This window comes from Mercenaria mercenaria, chromosome 3 (genome assembly GCF_021730395.1).
Source record: "Mercenaria mercenaria strain notata chromosome 3, MADL_Memer_1, whole genome shotgun sequence".
NCBI classification, from domain to species: domain Eukaryota; kingdom Metazoa; phylum Mollusca; class Bivalvia; order Venerida; family Veneridae; genus Mercenaria; species Mercenaria mercenaria.
The window spans coordinates 2928768-2955385 of NC_069363.1; the positions used below are offsets into that span (position 1 = coordinate 2928768).

A 26618-nucleotide genomic window follows, 5' to 3' on the forward strand; every position below is an offset into this window, starting at 1 on the left:
CTGTTTACGCAACATTCCCAAAATGATGAAAATGATTATGAATGGTAATTTCAAAATACTTATACCTTAATGCTGCATTAATACTAAGAATGTTTGAATTGATTCTAACTGTTCATTTAATAAACATGGCCATGAAAGGACATGAACTTAAAAATCATCTGGCATTTTGCACACTTACATGTTTTCATTGTTTCTGAAGCCATGTTGATTGGTCAAAAGTTGAGGCCTCAAAGGGGTATGGTCAGATTTCATTAAAGATATGTAGGTGACTGTAATTACATAGAGTTACAGTGGTTCATATCATTCTATGAAATAGTAACTGTTAATCAGCATAATTATGTAATTATCCATGGCGACCATTCATGACAGACCTACCAATACTTTTCAGAAGAATCAAAATATTTTGGCAGTTTTTTTCTTTATATTTTCTTTTCTCAAGCATTTATAGGTTAACTTTTCAGGCTTTTCTAGTTGTAATTATAATGAAGTTATTTCCAAATACATGTACTATTCTTCACTAATTCCTGCCTTTAAGGCATCGCCTACAGTGGCAGCCATTTGACTCAAAATTTTACATGGAAATTTTCATAAAAATAAAAGATGACTAAGTGGTAACAATAAAGTCAATAAATTTGTCATAATTATGTTTTAAATATCTGTGTGAACATATGCAAATAGAAGGATGTGCATTTTACTACCTGTATTATGCCTTTATTCGATATTTTTCTATGACAAAATTTTGCAATTTTATCTGCAGTCAAACTCAATATATATTCAATACATTTCAAAGATAATTACAGCCAATTGTAAAGCAGACCGTGAAGAATAAAGTCTTCAGAAATTATTTTGAAATTTTACCTGATTACTGAATTATACACAAAAATCCCAACACCATCAATTCATCAGTTTCAGTTTTCAGTTTATTTCAACAAGCATGAAGGCCTCCGGCCCATATACACAATATTTACATAGCTAAGCTTATACAATACATGCATACAGTTTGTACTTGTGTGATACCCAGCTGACATTTTATTAAATATAATACACAAATAATACAGTAATTATTCAGTTCGTCACATATTATACAAATTTCATATTACCTATTGTCACTATATTCCGCTCTTAACTTAAATGCATAATATATGTATATTGCCAAGTTTCTTATATATTAACATTGGTACTTGACATCAAAATACAAAATTTATTAACATTTGGATATCTAAAATATTTTTCTTGCAGATATTTTTGTCGTATATTTCTATATATTGGACAAATAAGTATAAAATGGTACTCGTCTTCGACACAATTTTACAATAAAAACATAATCTATCATTTTAGGTATACCTAAATGTCTTCCTTTTCTATTAATAGTTGGTGAGATGAGGATCTTAGAGAGACGATACTTGATCTAAACTTAACTATATCTATAGCATCTACATATGCTTCGACATCAAAATTGTCTTAAATACATGGTAATATGTTAATTTTCTATTCTCAGCACATTTTGTGTTCCACATTTGCAGATACTGGTCTTTAGACGTTGCAAATAGGTATATATGAAAACATTTTGATTGTTTACTTTTTGATTTTCCCCAAAATATATCCAAATCCATTACTGTACAAATTACGTTTAATAACACTGGCCCAGTTACTGTATCCAAGGGAATCTAATTTTAATAACATGTTATAGCATTTTTTCACATATCGACAGTCAGGCATTTCTAAAATCTTGATCCAGTACTTAATACATCTTTTTTGTGCTACAATATACATAGGATATCGACCACAGTCTCCATAATAGCTTCATTACATGCTTAAGGGAAGCATTTAAGAACCGTTTACATGCATATATATGTACTCTTTCAGTATTTTCCATCATATGGATTCCCCATAACTCAGACCCATAAAGTAGTACAGGTACAACTTTAGTATCAAATATCTTAAAATATGTTTTGTGTGACATAGGTAATACATTATTCAAACTCTGCAAGAGGGAAACAATAACCCTTTTAGCTTTTGAAGCCATACAATCAGCCATTTTAAACAATGACATACGGCATGTGAATTGTAAACCTACATACATAAAAGAATTTTGTGTTTCAATACGAGTACCGTCATAAAACCATTTTTCATTTTTTGACAGCTGACCACCATTTTTAAATACAACTACTTTTGTCTTGCTAATATTAACAGACAGATGCCAATCTATACAATATTGATGCACAGCATTTAATTGTTTCTGTAATCCTACCACTGTGTCGGAAAAAAGGGCAACATCATCTGCAAACAATTAATGTAAATACTTCAACCACATCTGGACTCAACTGAACACCATGTGACCCACAATTTTCTACTACTGATGCTAATTCATTGATAAATAAACAAAATAAGATTGGACTCAGCGTACATCCTTGTCTTAGTCCAATAGGGCAGTCAAATATATTTGAACAGACAGATCCGTTTTTACACAAGCCTTAACTGTATTGTATAACTGCTTGTATAGATTTGAATAAATGACCTTTTATACCACTTTGATTAAGGCTTGGTAAAGTTTTGTTCTGTGTACAGAATCAAATGCCTTTTTAAAGTCGATAAAGGCTACATAAAGACTTTTACCTTTTTTACACAAGTATTTGCTTATCATAGAATATAGAATAAAACCATTATCAACTGTGGAATAACCAGAGCGGAAACCGGCCTGGCTCTCCGTAATTTTATCATATGCATTTACATAGAAGGTTATACGTTTATTCAAAATACTTACATATATTTTTACTAAATAAATCGACCAGTGATATGCCCCTATAATTGTCAGGTTCATTTAAACTACCCTTTTTATGTCAGGTATTAAAATACAGTGTGTCCAAGCACTAGGAATTCTTCTGATTTAAATATTCTATTGAACAATTTCCTCAGATATGGCAAAATGACATCAATTCCATATATAAAATGTTCAGCTATCAAATTACCAGAGGAGGCTTTCCTTGGATTTATATCATGTATGGCATCTTTAATTTCTTCATCAGTTATATCGCTGTTAAATAGAATATCTCGACACTATCATATATATTGGTATCATACTCCACTTCTTGTACATAAACACCATCTTCAGAACTAAATACATTTTTAAAATGATTGAACCATTCATTTATGGAAATATTTGGGTTTAGCCACATTTTTATTCGTCAGACGTTTTAATTTTTTCCAAAATAATTTCGGATCATTCACTGATGAGTCCAGACTTTGTAAACTACGTTTGAAATATGCTTCTTTTTCTCTCTACAGACAGCTCTATACTCATTTCTACATGAAATGTAAACATTTAATTCACGTACATTCTTACTTACTCTGAAGCTTCGTAGTAACTTGTTACATCTGGTTTTAACTTTGAACATTTTGAATCAAACCATTTCTGTCTGTCCTTATGATGTAAACATTTTTCTGCTCTCTAAACTTCTCTGTACAATTGATTATTACATTTTCAAAACTTGAAATTATATCATCTATACTAACTGCTATATCATCAATGTTTGAATCAATAATATCAAATATACCATTTAATACACCCTCTGTTAACACTGATTTATAATCAGCAGCATTTTCACTATTAATATTGAATTTGTTTGTTTTGATTGCGTCTGTTTTGACTTTATTTAGACACATTTTAGAAGCTAAACTTGTATACTAAGGCATATTGGTAAATGATCACTGTCAGTCCTAGTTTCAATGTTAAAATTTAATATTGCATCAAATATGCCGCTTGTGCCTATGAAATAATCTACTGTACTACATCCATTTGATCCTAAATATGTATAATCTCCAATATCCTTATCTGTCCCAAGTCTTCCATTTACTATCAACAACCTATAACTTTTGCAAAAAGCTAGTAAGTCTCTGCCATATGAATTTAGTTTACTGTCTCTGTTAGCTCTAAATGTAGGGATGTTATCATCAATAATATCAAGAAATTGTTGTAATACAGGAATATTGTCATTAGTACTTAAATAGTCATTCTCATTCCCTGTTCTTGCATTTAGATCTCCGCAAATCAAAATTTCTCTGTTAACAAACAAATGCATATTTTCAATGATAGTACCCTCCAATAAATTAATACCAGATTCGGAACTCTCATAGAAGTTTGAATTTGTGGCGGAAAGTATAAACATGCAAATATGACATCTTATTCATATGAAATAAGGATTTGTCTAGCTTTAAAAATATCCCAAAATTGCAATTATTTATAACTCGTACAACAAATTTTGCAATATTACGCTTAATATAAACTAAAATTCCACCCCTATTTTACCACCTAATACAGATTCTTTGCTAAAAACTGTAAACACATATATTCAGGTAAAACATTTGTTAAACACTCAGTGTCACTTAGCCAAGTTTCCTGTAAGCAAACAATGTCAAATTTCCCTATAAAATTCAAAAAGTCAGTATCATGTAATTTGTCGCATAGGCCATGTATATTCCAAGATATAAAGTTAACATCATGTGAGGGGCCTTGGCCGGCATCCTATTTACTACATGTACTAGTTTCTTGATTTATCTGGGGGTCTTCTATTATCTCTGTCTCCTCGGTACAGGGATTAGCCTTATCAAGCCGTCTTACACCTCTCCTAAATGATCGGGATTTAATAACACTATTTTCAGAATCTGTGTTAGGTAAAGTACACAAGACACCATTTTGAAATAACCCCGTTTACCGTGGATCTTCAGTTCCCTTAACTGATCTCGTTGCAAAGTCGTCAGGTCATTAGCAATACGTATACCTTTAGCCCTCAAGGTATCACGAATACCAAATAAACGCAGTTTATCATTTAAGTTTTGGAACTGTACTACAACCATTCTGGACTGATCCGCATCATCATTCGGTGACCCAATACGTTTTGCAAACGATAATTCGATTTTTTCTGGCTCCTCAGGTTCGATAACGGCAAATATTTCATTTTTCATTTTTGTTTTTAACATTTCATTTGATTCGTCATTACCTTCTGCTAATCCAAATATTCGCATGTTATTTTTACAGTTTAATTTTTCCAAGCGATCAATCTGTCTTTCTAGTTTATCAATTCTATCACGTGACTGTTCATATTCAAGGCTTAATGACGCTATATCAGAAGTATTCATATCGTTCGTATAGACCAAATTTCAGTTTTACCTTCCAAGTTTCGCACCTGATCCTCCAGCAACACTTGCTTTCTTTCAAAATGTGTGAACTTCATTTTAATTTCACATACTTCTGTCTTTACTGCGGCCATTGACCCGTGGAGGGACATAACTTCACTCCTTACTTGTTCAATTTGATTACTCATATTTTTATTTGAATCTGCTATCGCGTCTAAAATTTGCTGCGTTTCTGATGGACCAGGATTCATCTCGATGTCTGACGATAATAATAACATCCTCTGGTAAAACAACAAATATACATTTCCAAAACACAACCCTGGTGGTAACTGACTGGTGATTTTGTTTTCATGAACAGACGTATATACCACTTTAAAACAATTTTCGGCTACATCAGCTGTGGCAAATTCATCGTAGATCCAGCTGATACCACACAACGTGTATTTAGTACCAATGAGTACTATAAGCAAGACGATACTGCAAGCAAACGCCCTATAATGCATGTCGGATCCATTACTATAAGGACAATATCTATTCTTTGATATATCCAATTTGTGTTATCTGTTTACACATAATTTACATGTATATAAACAGGTGATATTATAGGATTATGTATAGGTTTACCTGGCTACCTGTGGTCAGTAATGCATGTACAAACAACATTTTAAATTAAATTTACATGGGGTTGTCCTTTTATGTCTAATGCAATAACCAGGAACAATTTCGACAAAAATCCATAGGAGTTTGCAGTATACATATTGTACTATGAAATTAACTAAATTTTGTCTTTGTAATATTTTTTATATTGGAGTTCTACTGTACATAAAATTTCAATATTTTGGGGTAAATTTTCGGTCTAAACGAGACTCAAATATTTTACAAGCGGCATATGTACTATAAATCATCATATGCTTCTTATGTTGATGATAATTTGACCAGCTGTTAAGGCTTTAGTACAATTTTGAAGAGAAAAATACTCGGCTTGAAAATATGAACTGATACTGAATTGTGACTGTGGCGATGCCTTAAGATGCAGAAAACTAATTTGCCATAACTTTAGATTTGACATTTTGAATAGTGACCATGGTTATAGCTTTGATGCTAACTGCTGTAGATACTCATACCTGTGCATTTGTGTTTTTTTATAGTATTTATAATACAGTTGATAATCCACAGAAGATATGTTCCATTATGACTTACAAAGCAAAGTTGTCATTTTGTGGCCTCACATGAGAGTTAGGAGGTATAAACATGCATATCCCAATAGAAAGCAGTTAAAGTGGTGAGAAAAGGATTATTTTTATTGATCACTGTTGTGTCTCTCAGTTTTGTAAAGCCTGTCTTGCTGAAGGGTTTGACTGCTTTCCATGTTGAGTTGTTCAAAAGCCTGTCCTGCTGAAAGGTTTGACTGTGCTTTTGATGTTTGAGTTGCTCATATGTGGCCATTGGCATGTGCCTGGCAAACACAGATGCATTGGTTGAGAGGGTAGGTCGCTTTCCTTTGGAGTGAAGGCTCTGGGTTCGATTCCTTGCTACTCCCATTGCAGTGTAACCTTAGGCAAGGCACTATATCATAATTGCAGCCTACCTAGCTGTAGATAAGCAGTAATTTGCTGGGGGTAAGGTAAAAATTCAGGTTTTTCTATATCATAATGAATGATGATGCTACAGAAGCTATTTTGATTTCTAAATCTATAATAAACATATTCTACTGTAGGAACAAAATTCTAACAATGTCAGATAAATCAATTGCAATAACATCAAAGGGTAGTTAGCATCAACATATAAGACAAAACAAGCTTATTGACAGTAGTTATTGGAGTTTTTCTAGAGTTGACACCTTGGAAAACTTTCTCCACATATGGCACTTATGATGCCAGTCATATAAGTCGGTAACCAAACTGACAGACAGACAGACAGACAGACAGATGGTTGGATGGATGGACGTACATACAGTCAGGCATAGTAATCGCTATCATGACCAAATAACTTTGGCTTTAAGAAACATGAATGTAAGTTGGAGGGTAGTGGATAACCTTCCAGGAGGTCAATATTTCCCAGGGTATGAGGGGTGAGATTTTTAGGGGCTAATATAAATTTTATTTATAGTCTTGTTATGGTATAATAGGAAAAATGAATTGTAAATTAAGAATTTTGGAAAAAATATCTAAATGTTTAAATTTTTAGGCACTCTTGTTGTTTTTGTACATTTTTACATTATCAAAACAGTACATTACATATATAGAGTATGAAATCATATCAATATTTTCGCTTTTTAAAACCCTGCCATTGATGAACTAATAACATTTCAGCTTTTCCATAGAGACTGAAGTTACCTAAATAATGATAATAATGACAGTTTATAGATGCTGATTTTAACAGTTTATAGATGCTGATTTTAGGGAAAAGGTTTTCTTCCTGCCCAAACATTAAAATTTTACTATCAATTTGGAAAAATCCAGCTTGCTCATTCTAACTGGGAAAGCAAAGATATAGCGATCACAGGGTGGTGAGTTTGATGCCCTCCATGATGATTTGATAGTTCTACATTGTGTCTGAATAAAGGGAGAATGCTTTAGCAGATGACTGTCAAACTTCGTAAGATGATTAGCTGTTTCAGAACAAGGTAATATGGCCGAATCATGGAAATCATGCATTATCTGCATTAAGTATAGGAGGGTTATTTTAAATGAGTTTTTCATGAATTCTGGATCAGTAGGTTGGTACTAATATGGTCATGATTTCTTTTGTTACTTGGTCACATGGGACCATAAACAAGGCCATCATTACAATCATGTTGAAACTGTGTATTAATTATTTGACTCTTGATGGAACTCCTTGTGATTCTAGCCCATTTAGAAACTCATACATTTTAAAGGTAGTTAATCAGGTTTCATTCAACTAATGGATTTAGTTAAAACTTAAATGATCAATCTTATTTGTGTTCACTGAATGCTTAATGTGTTCTTCACTGGAAGTAATTTTAAATCAAGATAGCATTATTTTAGCATAAGTATAAATTTAATAATGTGTATTTTGCCAAGGGAATGATATAATTATAAGCACTATTGTATCAAATATGTCAAGGATTTGCATTTAAAATTATATATTTCACGAAAATTTGTTAGAAATGCAAGTAAATAAAATCATTATTACCTCCCTTTGCCTATCCCGGTTGAGCAAAAGAGATAAGATTGAAAATAGATTGAATTCCGATTTTACGTGCTGTTTTAAAACTTTCCTTTTGTTTCAGGTAGTTGAAATATCCCACTGTTTATCAAATGCAAATGTAAAACTAGAAATTATATTGAAATCTAAGGAAATATACCACTTCTGAAATACTTTTATCTTAAAGAGACTTAATTACAAAACTTCATGAAAGTACTAAACTGTACATTTCTAGTAGGGGTCTAACCCTTTTTGTTCCTTAAACAGAATATATAAAGACTGAAAATTGCCATTAAATGTCGCTCAAATGTGATTGATCATCTTCACAGAAAAATAATATTAAGAAACTGTACAGGTATCCCTGAAGTGCAACTGGGACTAATATCTAGTTACAGGATGCTATTTTATCATTAATTTCTCAGTACATTTTTAGCTCCACTATTCGAAAAATTAAGTAGAGCTGTCCTACTAACCACGGCATCGGCGTCACACCATAGCGAAATATGGATTATAATTGAGGATCAAACATGTTGACATGATCATGCTAGCTAATGATTATGTTAAAAAAAAAAATCTGCCAAAAAATACTTCTTCAGACTTAAACCAACACTAAAAATATTGCCAGAATGAGACATAAACTAAATTAATGCAGTGTTTAAATAATTATATCAAACAATCAGAAAAATGACAAACATTTTCAACCATGATCAAACATATATGATTATGCAAGAAATAATTTCTTTATAAAAAGTATGCTTTCCTATGTTTTAAACCCACAGTTAAAATGTTGCTAAAGCAAAATAAAGCACTTGATATAAGGGGCAGAGGGAGTTGTTTTATGAATCTGTGTACAAGTGAATTTTTCTGCGTTTTTATTATACCCCCACCAAACATGTTTGAGGGGGGTATATAGGAGTCAGTTTTGTCGCGTCCCGTCGCGTCGCGTCCGAAATCTATTATCTCAGTTATACCAAATGGATTTGATTCAAACTTAAAATAACATGTTTCCATCTTATCACCCACCATCATGTGACACAAGGTGCATAACTCTTGACACCAAGTTTTCATGAATTATGTCCCCTTTTACTTAGAATTTAAGGTTAATTTTGTTGTATTTTCACTATATCTCAGTTATTAGCTCACCTGAGCAATGCTCAGGTGAGTTTTTCTGATCGCTCGATGTCCGGCGTCCGGCGTCCGGCGTCCGTCGTCTGTCGTCTGTCAACATTTAGCTTGTGTATGCGATAGAGGCTGTATTTTTCAATTAATCTTCATGAATATTGGTCAGAATGATAACCTTGATGAAATCTAGGCCGAGTTCGAAAATGGGTCATCTCCGGTCAAAAACTAGGTCACTAGGTCAAATCAAAGAGAAACCTTGTGTATGCGATAGAGGCTGTATTTTTCAATTAATCTTCATGAATATTGGTCAGAATGATAACCTTGATGAAATCTAGGCCAAGTTCGAAAATGGGTCATCTCCGGTCAAAAACTAGGTCACTAGGTCAAATCAAAGAAAAACCTTGTGTATGCGATAGAGGCTGAATTTTTCAATTGATCTTCATGAATATTGGTCAGAATGATTGCCTTGATGAAATCTAGGCCGAGTTCGAAAATGGGTCATCTCGGTCAAAAACTAGGTCACTAGGTCAAATCAAAGAAAACCTGTGTATGCGCTAGAGGCTGTATTTTTCAATTGATCTTCATGAATATTGGTCAGAGTGATTGCCTTGATGAAATCTAGGCCGAGTTCGAAAATGGGTCATCTCGGGTCAAAAACTAGGTCACTAGGCCAGATCAAAGAGAAACCTTGTGTATGCGATAGAGGCGGTATTTTTCAATTGATCTTCATGAATTTTGGTCAGAATGATTACCTTGATGAAATTTAGACCAGGTTCGAAAATGGGTCATCTGGGGTCAAAAACTAGGTCACTAGGTCAAATCAAAGAAAAACCTTGTGTATGCGATAGAGGCTGTATTTTTCAACTGATCTTCATGAAATTTATCCAGAATGATTACCTTGATAAAATCTAGGCCGAATTTGAAAATGGGACATCTGGGATCAAAAACTAGGTCACTAGGTCAAATTGAAGAAAAACCTTGTGTATGCAATAGAGGATGTATTTTTCAAACGATCTTCATGAAATTTGGTCAGAGTGATTGCCTTGATGAAATCTAGGTCAAGTTTGAATATGGGTTATCTGAGGTCAACAACTAGGTCACTAGGTCAAATCAAGGAAAAACCTTGTGTATACGATAGAGGCTGTATTTTTCAATTGATCTTCATGAAATTTTGTCAGAGTGATTACCTTGATGAAATCTAGGCCAAGTTCGAAAATGGGTCACCTGGGGTCAAAAACTAGGTCACTAGGTCAAATCAAGGAAAACCCTTGTGTATGCGATAGAGGCTGTATTTTTCATTTTATCTTCATGAATTTTGGTCAGAATGATTACCTTGATGAAATCTAGGTCGAGTTTGAAAATGGTTTATCTGGGATTAAAAAGTAGGTCACTAGGTCAAATCAAAGAAAACCCTTATGTATGCGATAGAGGCTGTATTTTCAACTGATCTTCATGAATTTTGTCAGAATGATAACCTCGATGAAAATCTAGGCCAAGTTCGAAAATGGGTACCCGGGGTCAAAAACTAGGTCACTAGGTCAAATCAAGGAAAAACCTTGTGTATGCGATAGAGGCGTATTTTCATTTTATCTTCATGAATTTTGATCAGAATGATACCTTGATGAAATCTAGGCCGAGTTTGAAAATGGTTTATCTGGGATTAAAAATAGGTCACTAGGTCAAATCAAAGAAAACCCTTATGTATGCGATAGAGGCTGTATTTTTTCAAACCTGAAATTTTCTTTGATTGTGGGGAAAACCTGGTGCCCCTTGTATATTTATAAAACCGGCGGGCACTGGGTAAAACCCACGTCTTTCCGAAACCAGTGGTTGGGTTTTCCCTCACATGAAGAATTCAACGCCCCGAGTGAGGCTGGAACCCACGTCGGCGTGGGGCAAGTGATTCGAAGTCAGCGACCTTAACCGGCTACGAAGGCCCTAAAATCGTGGAAGCGGACAACTGCAGAAGTGCAGTAGTTTAGCATGTTCAATGTAGTTCTGCGTTTAATTCCTAATAGTCTGAAGGAAACAAAGTTCGATTTCAAACATTATGCAGTAAACAATGCTATGTATCTTCAATTATCAGATCAAACAGTATCTAAAACGAAGCCTGCGCGGTCAATAAAACCTTTAACACACTCAATTAAATTTTCATTTTTGTCGTGTTGAGTGACCTGTGGAGTTTCCACTTTTTCTATTTTAGGAGAACCATAACTATAAATTGATGTATGCTACTCAATAGCAGTACTCGGTGAACTCAGAACACGTGTACTAATATTCGTTACAGTAAACATATGATTATGTAAAGTTGTCGACTTCATATCCATTACATGAACAACATATGTACAAGGTGTGAAAGGCGACTAAAGAGTTGTTTCTTGCAAATGGAATTAAAATAAACACTATTCAATAGTTAAAATCCTATGAAAATGTAAATTAAAAGGTTTGGAGTTTGGTGGAAGTAAATAACAATTTAACCAATAGTTTTTTTTTTTTCAGGTTATTTTAATTCGCCTCCACATGTGTTTGGTTTATCACGTGTTTTGTAAGGGATTCTCTGGCGGATATCTTCTGTCTGTTCAGTGACTTTAAAAAATGATGGGACTAAAGAGTAAGGGCGTATGCACAATTAGCACAAATAACAAATTTTAAATCTCCTGAAGTGCCTTTACCACTGACAGTTCCAAGGCGGTCCCAGTGTGATTATTCGTATTTTTGTTTCGTCTATATGGTATTTTGTGTATAAATTTTTTACACATTCATACATACACTATTATATGGTAAGGATTTGAGAATATTATCTTTTTTGGAATGTGGCTTTCAGACTGATTACCGTTGCTTGTTTTAAAGGTTTTAGCGAAATTAAAAAGCGTTATATACCACCCGTAATACGATAAGGGGAGATAAATGTGCTACAAAAACGGTTGTAGCAGAATTTAAAAACCAAAAGATATTTGTTAACAGTTCAAGCTCCAACATGTAGAAGTGGAATTATTATGTAGCATTAATATACAGTAAGTTTGTCAGAACATAAATGGAAACTGAATGCAAGTAATAAACCAGACTGATATTTTAACGAAAATCTGTTATATAGATGTTATATGAGACAACATTGTCAGACACACTTTGTTTATAATGTTGTTTACGGTAAAGGCCTTTTAGGTATGTGTTCTATTATATTACGTAGTCAAACCATGTCCAAAACAATTCAGGAATCTTGTTTGATGTATTTTACTCCATGCTGGAGAGTCTATGTAATTATTGCAGACGCAGAAATGAATAATTCATAGGTTGTTTCTGTATGGTATGGGTATTTTACATATCTTGGACAGGGTTAGGCCAGATATAAATATTTGGCTGTACCATGATGTAATAATCTAAAATTGAAACATATCAGAATCTATTAAAACACGTTGTTTGTGCCCATATATAATGTTCTGTCTTCTGTTAGAGTAAAAGGAATTATTTTATAGACATTTTAAGTAAATTAATAAAACCAGTATGAGCGTCTCAGTGAAAATCTATACGAAGATTCTCTGGAATCATAGGATGCAACAAAGCAAACAACAGCGGTTTGACTGAGTCTGTTCATGAGAGGTAATGGAAAAAGCAACACCCCCAACACACCCTAGCACCGACCCAAGCGGAATTCCATTACATAAATATTGAGTCGACTCCATGATCCCAAAAAAAGAGTATACGAGGGGTGTTTCATACGTTATGATATCGGATCCAAGAATACTCACTTCATTCATTTCATACCTTCCAAGAATACTTTCTTTTTAAACAAAATCTAAGTCGTTTTATTCAGATTACCAATGCATTTTCTTAGTCCGATCTAGGTATACCAAAGACACAAAGGTAAACAGCAGATCTACAGCTTGTCGTGAGTAAAAACGTTTATCAGATAAATGTTAGTTTTTTTTTTCTTTTTGTCCTTTGGGGTCATGGAGAACGTTTTATTTTACTATCATAGAATTTCGCATAAGCCGGTGCTCGGAGGCGTGAGGAGTGTTGCACATTTCATTCTCACGAACACACTCAATTAAACCGACTGGTTTTATGTTGCTTGGCTGCGGTCTATGCAACCAAGGGGTCTTTCCACATATTTTATTAGTCTGGGAATAGAAAATGATCGCATAGCGCCAGGTCTGATGAATAAGGTGCATTTGGGACAACACGGACCTTTTCCTCCTTCAAAAAATCAGCAACAGCAGCTACCTTGAAAGAAGGGGCGTTGTCATGCAACAGAGACCGTGAATAGCGCTTAGCGTAGCATTTTTGAAAAAAAAATTCGGCACGTGATTAATGCAAAATTTTACATTTACAAGTCTTGCATTGGCCACAGCTATTTGAAGAACTGGACAATGTATTCCAAAAAATACACATACATTACTTTCTACACACTGAATGTCCTTTTTGTAATGCCTGTTCTACGACAAACTTTCGTTGCCAAGATATTATTGTTTACTTTTTACAAGATGGCTAAAACAGGCGAACAACATTTTTTCTCCAATAACAAAAATAGAAAATTGTTGGGTTTTATTTGTCAAATTTAGGACACAGTTTTAATAACTTTTTGGCCGTCTAGAACCTAGTTTATGCGCTTTTGCTCGTCTGTCAAAAAATGAAGAGTATATCTTGCAGACATTCGTCTCATTTTAATGCAAGCCTAAGAAAGAAAAATACTTGCAGGTGATCCCTGATATTTGAAGGAATAGTGCGCCGTGTATAACATTTCATGACAAAAACATCTTTTTTATCATATTTTCAGGCGTTATACTTGAAGAACGCCCTGATTTGGGAGTATATTTTACTGAGTCAGTCAAACATTTAATTTCTTCGCCCGCCTTGTTACTGTCGTATATGTGATTTCATTCTACCTGATATGTCTGGCAGACAACGGGTCTTATATACTAGATACGTAAGATTTGAGAAAACCATTACACATGTACACATATGTAGTTGATATCACCGTGAACAGTGAATTGAAGTGTGTAGTAGTGTAAAGATTTTATGTTTTACACGCATTATAAGTACGTGGACGGATAGCTCAGTGGTTGCACACTGGCTTCCAATCTGAGGTCGGGTTCGATCCCTGGCAGTATCGGATTTTCAGAAACGCTTTCAGTGTTTCCACCCAAATAGAGGTGTCTGTCAGGAAAGGCATCCTTGGTGTATCAGTGCTACCATGGGCACGTTAAAGACAGGCTGTCTATTCGAAACGAGCTAGCTAAATTAGCCGATAAGCCTGTATCTGATTTTGATTTCGTCTGCTGGGGCTTTTCTCATCTGTCCCTCTGGTCGATCGCTCTGTGTCTGTAACTAGTGAGGATCGAATTATGCGCCACTATGTGGCTGCATTGAACTATGTAAAGCGCTTGGGCGCTATTAAATCTGTAAATAAGTACAACGCCCGGAATATATGTGTAAAATTAGGCGTTGTAATCAATAAAGCAGTCTTCAGTTTACGTGCTTGTAAGTCAATTTCAATTTGGCAACCTTCCATTCTGTTGTAAATAAAATCTGTAAAAAGATCGTTTGAAGATACGAATGCTACCAGAAGAAATAGCAGACAGTTTTATTGAGTCTGATCATGAGACCTAATATAATGTGCAACACTCTCACGCCCCCTTTGCACCGGCTTAAGCGAAACTCTATTACACATCCGTTGAACGGACTCCATGATCCCAAAGGACCAGAAAATATAACAACACTGAATCCAAGTATGGGGAGATATTTTACAGCCGCCACACGGCACTTTAAAGATTTCTGTTGTGATAGTTAATAAAATCTGTAAAAATATCCTTTGAAAGAGTAGAATGCAATCAAGAAGAATAATAGCAGACCCGGTTTGATTGAGTCTGTTCATGTGAGGTAATGAAATGTTCAACACTTCTCACGCCCCTTTGCAGCGGCTTAGGCGGAACTCTATTACGCATCTGTTTTTTTATGGACTGCATGATTCCAAAGAGAGGAAAGGATTAAGTCTGTATAATCGTTCATCGTCATGTAAAGACCCTCTTCATATATATATTTTCTACAATATATTCAATTCATATTTGTTATATATCAGGGTAATGCAGCGTATAGTACGTGGACATAGATCAGGCGCAAGAGTGCTTCAAAAAGTTCTGTTCCTGGGCCTAAAATGTAAACGAGAAATAAACCTAAATAACACCTGTAACGACCCGTCAAAGTATTACCCCTTAACAGAAATGCATTTTTGTAGGCGCGGTATCCATTTCCTAAAAGCGTTAGAGCAATCTGCCCTCGGTATATCAAGCATTGATGAGGCACAAACTTACATAGCGTCGCACAGACATTTTCTTGAGGCGAAGAAATAGAAAAAAGTCGTATGGACTTATATCTGGAGACTATGGTGGGTTTGAAGTATTTATGGATATTAATATGGAATTAAGTACATTGTTCCTGTAGAAGCTGTTAGTAATAGATTTTCCTGTTTGACAAGTGGGCTACAAGAATCAAAGAAAATTGTATACAAAACACTTTTTGTGCTGTTCTGAAGCTTTGCTATTACCGAGCGTGTTTTCCTCCATTGCTTGTTGTCAGATTATCTTTGGGGTTCAAACATATACACCTTCTGTTAAGTTTTTTTCTACCGTCGATATTAAGCAGGTTTCTGGTACACTTCTGATCAGGGGTTAAAAAATGAGGGATCACCTAGCACAGACCTGTGTTATACCTAAATGCTTTGTCGGCATAGTGTGAACGGTTCCTTCTGAATCCCCACCATACTTCACTATCTTTTCCACAGATTATCTTCCATCTTCCGCGACAATATATTTGACAGCGTCGATATTCATAGTGGTAGATAGACGACCTTTAAGACAAGCACCTTCAAGGTAATGAAAACAAACTTATTTTTTTACCCACCTGTAAACTGTCGTCAATGACACGTTCGAGTGACCATATATATTATTCAGTTCATTAAAGGTCCAATACTAAGGAAAGTGAACATTTTAATTTCTTTTAAAAAGCACAGAAACTATTTCATTTTATTGGAAAATAGAAAGTTGGTATGTAGAAATTCGAAATAAATCGCAGTATATGTACAATTATTTTTCTATGGAGTATGAAGAAAGTTAAAAAGACCTGGGGGGTCATTCTGTCGATTCATTGAAATTTCAACATAATACACATACATTTCTATGAGTTCCAAAGAACTTCTGTAAATTTTGACCTGCCAATCTTCATTATTTAGTGTCTTGCAGAAGTCTATGCACTGGCTATGAAAAAAATTGCCAACTCACTTTCCCTTAGTAATGGACCTTTAAAGTTTTTTTACTGGAATTTTAAATGCAACACGCTTTTTCACTTTTCTACGAGCTTTTCGAGTTTATGTAAGTATCAAATACCTTCTTACATGCATGAAGAATGTGTAGATATCAAATAACTTCTTAAATGCATGAAGAAATTAAACAAGAAAATCATGTACTTATGTGTGGAATCGTATTAGTAACAAAACGTTTTGAAGCACCCTCGTACCAGATACACTTATATGCTGTTTTATCTATATTTGAGATGTGCTAAAGCGACTTCCAAAGGATGTACTTCTAGAACAACAAGTTTTTAAGTTTTGATTGGCGACCGTAAAGAAACAATAATACCAAACAGGCAAAGCAACGGTCAATAAAAGCAACCTTCTCAAACTGCAATCAAGAACAGTGCAAATACAGACGCGCATACGACACACCAGCAGGAACGCATGCACGCACACACAACATGGGCACAGCCAATGCACTGTCAAAATGGACAAAACTATCAAGTAAAAGGCTTTTTGACGTCAGTAGCAATTTACCATTGGGGAGGTTAATCCAGACTATAGAATTTATCCCCGTCAGATTAACGCGCGCAATGGCAAATAAGGTAGAACACAACAGTACACTTGCAAATTTATTTACACATGACTATACTCAATGCTTTTGCTGAAGGCAGAGCATCAAGAGAAAAACCATTAAGGCCAATGTCTCCCCGTTCTTGAACCCATTGTTATTTTTCTGTTGATTTGAGATTCAATTGTTATGCTATCTTCTGATGTAAAAACAAGTTATTGATATATTTACGTTTGAATTCTATTGTCGTCGTTATTATGAATATCGGAAAGCAGTAGTCTATTCCATGCACGCAGCGTTTATTATACGTGAAAGTATATTCTCTGCGACTTTCAGTGCGTTATACTGCTGAATGAACTATTTAGAAGAAAAGTCTCATGAATTCTAGATCACCCCTCGTAAAGATATTTTTCACATAATTCAACTCGCACGAACATTTTCTATACAAAATGAAATCATTAGCGGTCGCTGATATATTTAACTGCGAGTCTTTTCTATCATGTGATGTCGTGATCTAGTTAATGCACATGCAGCGACTAAGTGGAACCACGCAAAAATAGCAGTATCCACTCGGATAAATAATTCAAACAAAAGCGAATGCAAGTAAAATAATGTTTGAGAAATGAACCAAAGAAAATGCATGAAATGACGTAAGATAACACTGAACATAAATAGGACGTAGGAACTACTGAAACAAGTGAATTTAAAAGTAGAGATCAAGAAAACTTTTGCGGAGATTTTTTTCTATGTAAATACTTTTTTACATTTTAGATAAGTAAGATATCTAAATTGGATCTATATACTATGAAAATGTTTGAATGTTGTATATTCACTTGAACCAACTTTTTATCACTTTAAAGAGTGTTGTCCTTTTTAATAGGAACATTTCCGCTTGACGGAACACGGTGTTTAAAAATATAACTGATAACAGTTTCTGTCAGTTAAGCTGATTTAGAAATTAATATCATTATCATCCTCTAACGTAAATTATTCTTAAGCCGTCATGATTATTGAAAAATGAATTAGACAGTAAGGCATAATTTTACGTAGTGTTATAAAGCCACGGGAGTTTTCTGTAAATATGAGAACGATATCTCATCTAGTCAATAAAATCCAATTACATGTAATCATCATGATTTAAAGGAACGACATGTTCTGTGGTACGATAAAACTTGAAGCAGTATTTTACATCAATTTCACGGGTTTGTACCCGCTGTTAAATCGTACATGATTGAAAGGCTATCGATTTCGGCGCTCTTCAGTACTAATGATCGACTTTTTCATTACTTTCATGGAGATATTTTTACAAATATATATCTTTGTTGTGTTCGGACTAATTTGGTCATTAACATATCGAAATCAGAAAATCAAATAAAAAGGGCCATATGGTTGGTCATGCTAGGGTAGATCAATATTTGTGCATTGACCGGACTCTAGTTATTCTTTTGTCATTTGATGTATAATGAAAATGAAAGAAAACTAATTTTTAGGATTTTCATTATTTTAATTAATAACAAGTTTAAGATTGCTTATCAATTCGAAAAGGAATAGAAATGCAAATGCAGAAACAAGTTTCAAATAAGTATCTATCCAAATTATCTTTTAATTTGTAGAGACAATGTATATATATATTATTTTCAGCTTGAAATGGTTAAAGCCTACATAACAATGGATTAATACTTACAAAAGTCATTAGAATAGGACTTTTTATGTATTTAAAACACATAGAAATACGGTTGCGGTGTAATACTTTGTTAGTTTTGTACATTGTGTAGGTTATTGTAGTGATACCACTCTATAGATAAAGCATTTTACAATAAGTTAAGTATCCATGTTTTTATAGAGTAGAATAAGTCATTGTACTCTGTTTATCAATCCAAATCCTGTCCATGTTAAATCAATGCAATAGAAAAGTAATCTTTCTATGTTAGATTTATATACAATGACTAGTTAGTTCATATGAAACTCTGCTTGATAAATCCGGTCTTCCTATGTTAGAAACTATAAGAATGAGAACGACAGCTTTAGGGGTTTTTAAGATTTTAAACAAGAATGGTCCGAAGAATCTACATGATCTTGTTAATATAAAAGACTCCAATCACAATTTTAGGTATACAAATACAGTTGAACTGCCAAGGTTAGAACAACCAGGCATGGATTAAATTCATTCAGGTACTCTGCTGCTAAACTATGGAACTCCCTAACAAATCATTTTAGAGAAGTAATTCATTTTCTCAGTTTAAATCAATGATTGCTCAGTGGGATGGCGAGTCTTGCTCGTGTCCTGCATGCCTTGTTACATAGTTGCATCCAACAGCCGTGAAAAGTTTTTCATTTGCTCTATTTCTAGACAACTTTCCCATACTTGACGCAAAGGTAGCAGATTTCTTCCCATGCCAGCAGTAGCTTCGTGACATATCTTACCATGTGAAATTGTAAAAATCGTCTGTTTCTTGACAAATTTCACAATAAATTATGCCTCACTTTCCCCAGGGCATTTTTTTCAAGATTTGATACTTTGCATATTTTTCTTTTCAAATTACTGACTACTGTATTAATGCGTACATTTAAATGTTTAGAGTTAAAATGTACAGGGTTCGCAGGAGATAACTGATACCTAGTCAACTAAACCTACAATAAGTTTAAGCGGAGTTGTTTCATTTGTTCAAATATTTTACACATGATCTTCGTTTCATGTCAAAAAGCTCCTTCGTCCCCCGCCTCTTTTGAAGAAAAAAGGGGTACATAGAAATAGGCTGCGTCCTTCCGTCCGTCACACTTCGTGTCCGGTCGATAACTCTGCTATCCTTGAAGGGATTTTGAAATTACTTGGCAAATATGTTTCCCATAATGAGACGACTTGTAATGCGCAAAATCCAGACCCCTAGCTCCAAGTCAAGGTCACACTTAGAGGTCAAAGGTTAACAGGGTATAACAATTAACAATACATACACGCAGTTGTATTGTGAAAAATGTTCCTAAGCGGAGGACGTTGGTAATTTAATTATATTTTGTTCGTACTGCACAAACCACAAATACAGCTTAAATAGGTAGATTAGTGCGTACTTGAAGTTCCACTGCCTGCATTATGAAGTTGTAACTATCCATTCTTTAAATTCTTCGAGTTAGCAGGTAATGTCTAGTATGAGCAGGGGACACCAACAATTTTACTTTCATTACTAACTTCCAAAATATGCACTGCAATGTCTTCTGCAGTAAAAATATTCTGAAAGGCAAGTCGATCCCCAATTATCAGAAAAAATGAACCTCAAGGAATAGCCAAACATAATTTATTTAAATCTTCAACTTTAGAAAGTTGTAAAATCTTCTTTGTATACCCGCATATCACTCTAGAATATTATTGCACAAATGTACCTGGTATGGTAAGTTTGGCCGAAAGCAACGAAAACAGGCAACGTGATTTACAAATACATAATCAAATATTCCTTCAGGCAAAACATAAAAAGACGACAAATTCCCAAAATTGTGCTATACGTTCGGTACTATGAGAAAATTTGGTCGTATTAATCTCATTCTTTCGATGCAACTTTCATGTATTTACGAACCATTTTCTCCTTAAACATGCTGTTAAGTCATCCTAACGAGAAAAAATTGCTTGTAATAACGATAAAAGAGGTAATAAAATCTGTTAAAGATCCATTGGAAGCAAAGAATGCAACCAAGAAGAATAATAGCAGAGTCGGTTTGATTGAGTCTGTTCATGACAGGTAATGAAATGTGCAACATCCTCTCACGCCCCCTAGCACCGTCTTAAGCGGATTTCTATTACACATATGTTGAATGGACTCCATGATCCCAAATGACCAGAGAAGACTTATTTTGAATCACTTTCTGACTTATGCAGTTTTGAGATTATTGTCAAAATTCTATTTTCTGTTTTGCAAACACTAGATGCATTTAAGATCTTGTATAAATTCAAGCAATAAAAGTAAAATGAACATGTGAAATATTTGCATTTTTGTTTTTGTAAATCATCTTTTTTCAATTTTCTTGGGATTTACTTTTAAACATTCATTTGCCTATAATATGTGATAATAAAAGACGTATTCAAAAGTTGATTACTTTGAATATTTAGACCATATTACAATCATAGTACAACAACAGGAAAGAGTGAGTTGGGTTTAGCGGCGAATCGACACAAAATGGTCATATATCGCCGAGGCAACAGGAAAGAAGCCAAGACGTCAAGAACAGTCTAATGATTGATTAATACAAATTCAACAAGGTTAATATCCTTTAGCTTTCTGGCCCGTATAACTGAGACCGAAATATATGTGAAGTACAACATACTGCCAATGGAACACCACCGAGCACGTCCGTTCAGAAAGTGCCTCCTAGGGTTTATATATTGCAATAACTATTTAGGTGATTGTATTTTTTCATTAAAATCGGATAATTATTGAGAACGAAACTTTTTCTTCTCTTTTTAAAATCAAGTAGATTTCGTTTTGTTTCACCTCCTCTTATTGGTCAAACGTTTTATTTAGTTTATAATAAATTTATTGGTCTTGATGTATTTAATTTCGATAGTTGTATTTCTGTAATTCCATTTTTAATCTAGTTTGGTCCAATCACGTAAAATAAATAAAATAGAAAAAGTGGAAACTCCACAGGTCGCTCAACACCACAAAAATGAAAATGTTACAGGATCGGTTTGATTGAGCCTGTTCATGGACGGTAGTGGAAATGCTTACTACCGTCCACGCCCTCTAGCTCCAGGTTGAGCAGAACTCAACATTACGCATAGTCTTTTTAATACGGAAAAACTCGTTCAAATTACATTCTATATCTATAGTTCACTGAAATCATGTAGAAATAGGACAGGGTTTTCGGAAACATATTGGACGTTGTCAATTACATGTACATTAAAATTTCTTTTTCTTAACTGTACAAAATTTATGTTGCCTTCATCAGAAAAAGGAAAGCTAAGACGACAGACAGACTGTAAAACATAATATGAACAAGTCAAAGACGAAGATTTCGAGAGTCGTAAAATGAAATTCCGTTCGACAGCTCAAACGACTCTAGTTCTCAGCTTGTCAATGCGCACAGAAAGCAAGGTAAAAAGTCTCAATGGGATTTGATAGCTTTGGTCTTTTTCGTTGTTTGACAAAAAATCCTAACGTAATACAGGCCGGAACAAGATTATAATGACAGTCAAACAAAAATCTATGTTATCTATATGTCACACACAGACAGCAATCAGACTTAGTTTATGCGATGCTTTATAATGTTAGGTCCCCGAGTCTCCAAAGGAGATGTATGTTCAAAAACTGTTATGTAGTCTATCCGTGTCGACATCAGTTAACTTATCAAATTGGATGTGTTATACTGCAGCCATGAGAGCCCATTAAGTCACTGCAGACAGACAAATTAATGAATAATTGATAGACTATACGGGAAATATATATGTTGTGGGCATAACTTGCCAAATTTTAATTTTCGTAATAGTGCAGTGGAAATCTGCCAAAAAGCTAAAACAACAATTAGAATATAAATGAAAACATTTAAATCGTTGTCAAAATGAAATGCTTTCTTCTGTTATCCAAAATAAGTTTCAGAAAGACTCGACTCATAGTTTAATTATTGACTACAATTTATATCGGTTGTTCTTTGTAAAAGTTACTGTCACACAGTTGGCCTCTGTTCATGTTCTTGCAAATGATGTAATATACTCGCAAAACCAAATGTATGTTAGAAACAGACTGCCCTGTGTTGTGTACTTAGCAAATTGTTACAATTTACAATTTGTTTATTAAACTTTACCCCGTTTTACGTGCTTTCCTCTAAATACTCTGTGGAACTGTCATTGCGTGTATTGCAAGAAATGGAGTAAAATGCATTTATATACTAAAGAAATCTACAATCTGATTGAAATCATCTCCTATTAACGCTACGCATAGGCTAACATTTAGGAAGATCGAGAACTTTCGTCAGATTGAGAAAGTTATTATTTTCAGTATACCTGACTTAGTGTAGAAACCGTGGGCATGCGCTAACTTATGTATGATCGGGTGATCATTTTAAAAGCGTTTATGGTTTTATTTGATTTTGTTATATACTAAATACAGCAACCGGGACAAAAAATGAACCACGCAAAAATCTACTAAAGGATTGATTCAGATCATATAAATAAGCATCACTATTAAATATAATTGTATAATAAGCAACCCTATTACTTATATTTATATAACAACCAGAACAAAAGAAAATACGGCGAATAAATGAATATTATGGAGTTCAATTGAATGTTTTTCGAGAACTAAACAGAAAATAATTTTGATTTGTTTTAACAGTTACATACTTTTTCATACAGTACAGATAGAATAAATTTTCGGAATTCTGCAAAATTACTAAACTCATTTTGTAAAATACTGGTTGAAAAGACAAAAGTAAATTTAAAGATATAAAGTCTAACATGATCAGATTTGTCGTACAATTGAATTTAGAAAGAAAATACAACACAGAAAAGTATAAACATATGCAGTATTAGTTTTACCTTAGTCAGGTTGTCTGTAAATAGCACTATATGTACACTACACAATTTCTAATCCAGTCTATAAAATCCACATTTAAATAATGACATGTTCTCAAGAACGATAAAGTTGTTATAGCATTGTACCATCTATTCCACGTGATCTGCATGCGCTGTGAGATCGTACGTCAATAAAATGCTATTGATTTCAACGCTCTTCAGTACTTATGATCGATCTTTTAATTAAGACATGTTCGGACTACTTTGGTCACTATCATGGAATCGAAAAAGGAAGAAATTGGGTTTAATGTGTTAGAGAAGTGATGTTCAATAGTTCTATCTGTTATTCAGTAAATGCCAATTCTGTAATAAGAGTCACCTTTTGGTCATATAATGTAAATACGAATTTTTGAGACTTTCATACAGAAATCCGTTACCAACTTGCATCCCGAAATCGTTGTTAAACGGTACCTTGAAACGAAAAATGCATGATCAAGGTTTGTAAATTCGGAATATATGAAATGATAGATTACATTTGTTTTTGCAATAGAAATGGGTAACAACGGTAATTTACGGATTACAAAAATAGTATTTTTTGCCCATACCATTCAGAAACAGACTTTTTTACCTAAAACTTGCGATTCTTTCGACTGGCTATTTTTACGCATTTTTTTTTTATTTCTAGCAAAAACCTGCATAGATATTATTTGAAAAATAAAGGTTGTTCTCATAACAATGAATAAAATAACTTGGTATACTACACCATGTATAATCCTTTCAGGTATAACATTAAATGGCCGTCGTTTATAATTTGATATTAATTTAACTAAATGCCGTTTTATGTAACTACCCTAATCACTGTTTCTGTATTCCTGCACCAAATCTGACCTATTCTCCGAAGTAAGTGAGAGCTTGTCCAATAGATTTGACATTGACAAATTTATCAGACACAGCGACTCCTGTTTATTTAGCATGGGGAAAATTAGAGAAGCTCTGTATTTATCTACCTACTGAGCTAAGCGGACGCGCAAAATCACTGCTGGAATAAAAGTATATTGACGGTACAGTCTTTCGTGTTTTAATAAGTATTATAAGCATACACAGCCTTTCATAAATGATTATTTGCAAAGCATCATTAATTCATTTCTGATTGGCCAGTTCATATACATATTTTTCTGATCCTTAAAGACAGAGTTGTTAGAGATTACATTATGTTTTAAAAATCCTATCCAATCAATATATTTCCCCTTTCTTTGGACCTTCTATTTCAGTGGCTGTAACCCAAACCAAAATACGACAGCACAATTCAGAAAATATTATTACAGAATATATCAAATAAAAAAGTCATTATGGTCCATTTTACAAAATAAAGCAAACGCAAATACCTTTTTCATACCGTTCAACCGCTCAATAAGGAGATACTAACAAGACATATACTAGCTAGATTAAGTGCTATAACTGAATATGTCTGATATATATAACCTCTCATTACTTCGTGTTAGGAACATCTTGAATCTGAAATTGATTGACTTAAACAAGGCTGGATGCAGAGGGAGATCTGTCTGGAAGTTTTAAAGCACGTTCAAAGTATGGTTGCGAAAACTGTACATGAAAGTCTCGAATCTGAATTTTAAAAAACTCCGTTCATTAAGTATGTCCTATCTCGTCTTTTTCTGAAACAATCGTTTTATTAAAGCTCTTAGTTGTTACCTGGGCGAAGACAAAAAAGCAACAAAAAAACTTAAAATACGTCTTTCTTAAAATAGAGTGGACGCGCAAGATTTTTGATAGGTTTGGAATATGTATTTATATCTCCTAAAGACAATTCTTTTTCCGACAATTCTATAAATTCCTTAAACCAAGGCGTGTTTTTGGAATCCTGTTCATTTTAACATTATATTTACCTTTAAATTGAACATACATGAACGAACATTCCGGATCGTACTAGTTAGTTGCTGTAACTTTTACATGTAAAATGTAAATACCCAGATAGCATTAAAATAAAAATAAAGGCAGGAAAGAAATGAATTATACATTAAGTTTCTAAGGAAATCTAATGAAACTAACATCCAGAACCAAATTCTGTTATTCCAAAGAAAATATACATTTATGTAAATGGTGGTATTCTGATGCGATCAAACAAAGTGTCTGATATTTTATAAGGTTGGGTCCCTGAGGTAGAAGTTCTGAAATATTACGTAGACGAATCATGTCCAAAAAGAGTTCTGAATCGATGAATTTACTGCATATTGAAGAGTTTATGTAATTAATGAATAATTGATAGGTTATATAGGCAATGTGTATATCGTGAGAAGAGTTAGTTCAAAACGAGAGAGAAAAATCTAGTAGTAGCCTTTCAAATAGTTCGAGTAACAGTTAAAATCATGTAAATAATATTTCAGTCGCACATTCAATCTGCAATTTATATATTTAGAGAATATGGGTAGTTGCAATCGAGCGGGAGTTTAGCAAGTTATCCGCCTTTCATATCAATCGTTAACTGTCTCTCAAGTAGTATAGGGGCCTCTTTAGGGCCACGACTGCGCATGCGTGAGAATGACGTCATGCGCGGCGGCCATTTTGAATTTTATTTTTAGAATGACATCATCTTCCTATGTTAAGAATGATCTCACTCTGCTATCTATATCTCCCAGAAGTATATAGAGCTGACTTATATACCTATCTAGGGCGTGTTCGCGCACATTGAGGGTCAGGTGCTCAGCCCTAGACGGAGAGATAACATGAAAACAAAAACTATATTTTAATAATGTTTAATTAATAATCATATAGATTTATCTATAACGTAAATGAATAAATACATTGTATGGTAAACAAAAAACTTA

The 26618-nt window shown here is 33.9% G+C and overlaps 1 protein-coding gene across 1 annotated transcript in view; it reads right to left on the reverse strand.

Annotated features, from left to right (window-relative positions):
* The window catches only part of LOC123525578 (uncharacterized), a 144451-nt gene extending 120586 nt beyond the window's left edge, over positions 1-23865 (reverse strand). The window contains exon 1 of the mRNA XM_053537749.1: positions 23800-23865. The gene's annotated coding sequence lies outside the window, so the exon portion shown is untranslated. The remainder of the gene's footprint in view (positions 1-23799) is intronic.
* Between the last annotated feature and the right edge of the window lie 2753 nt (positions 23866-26618).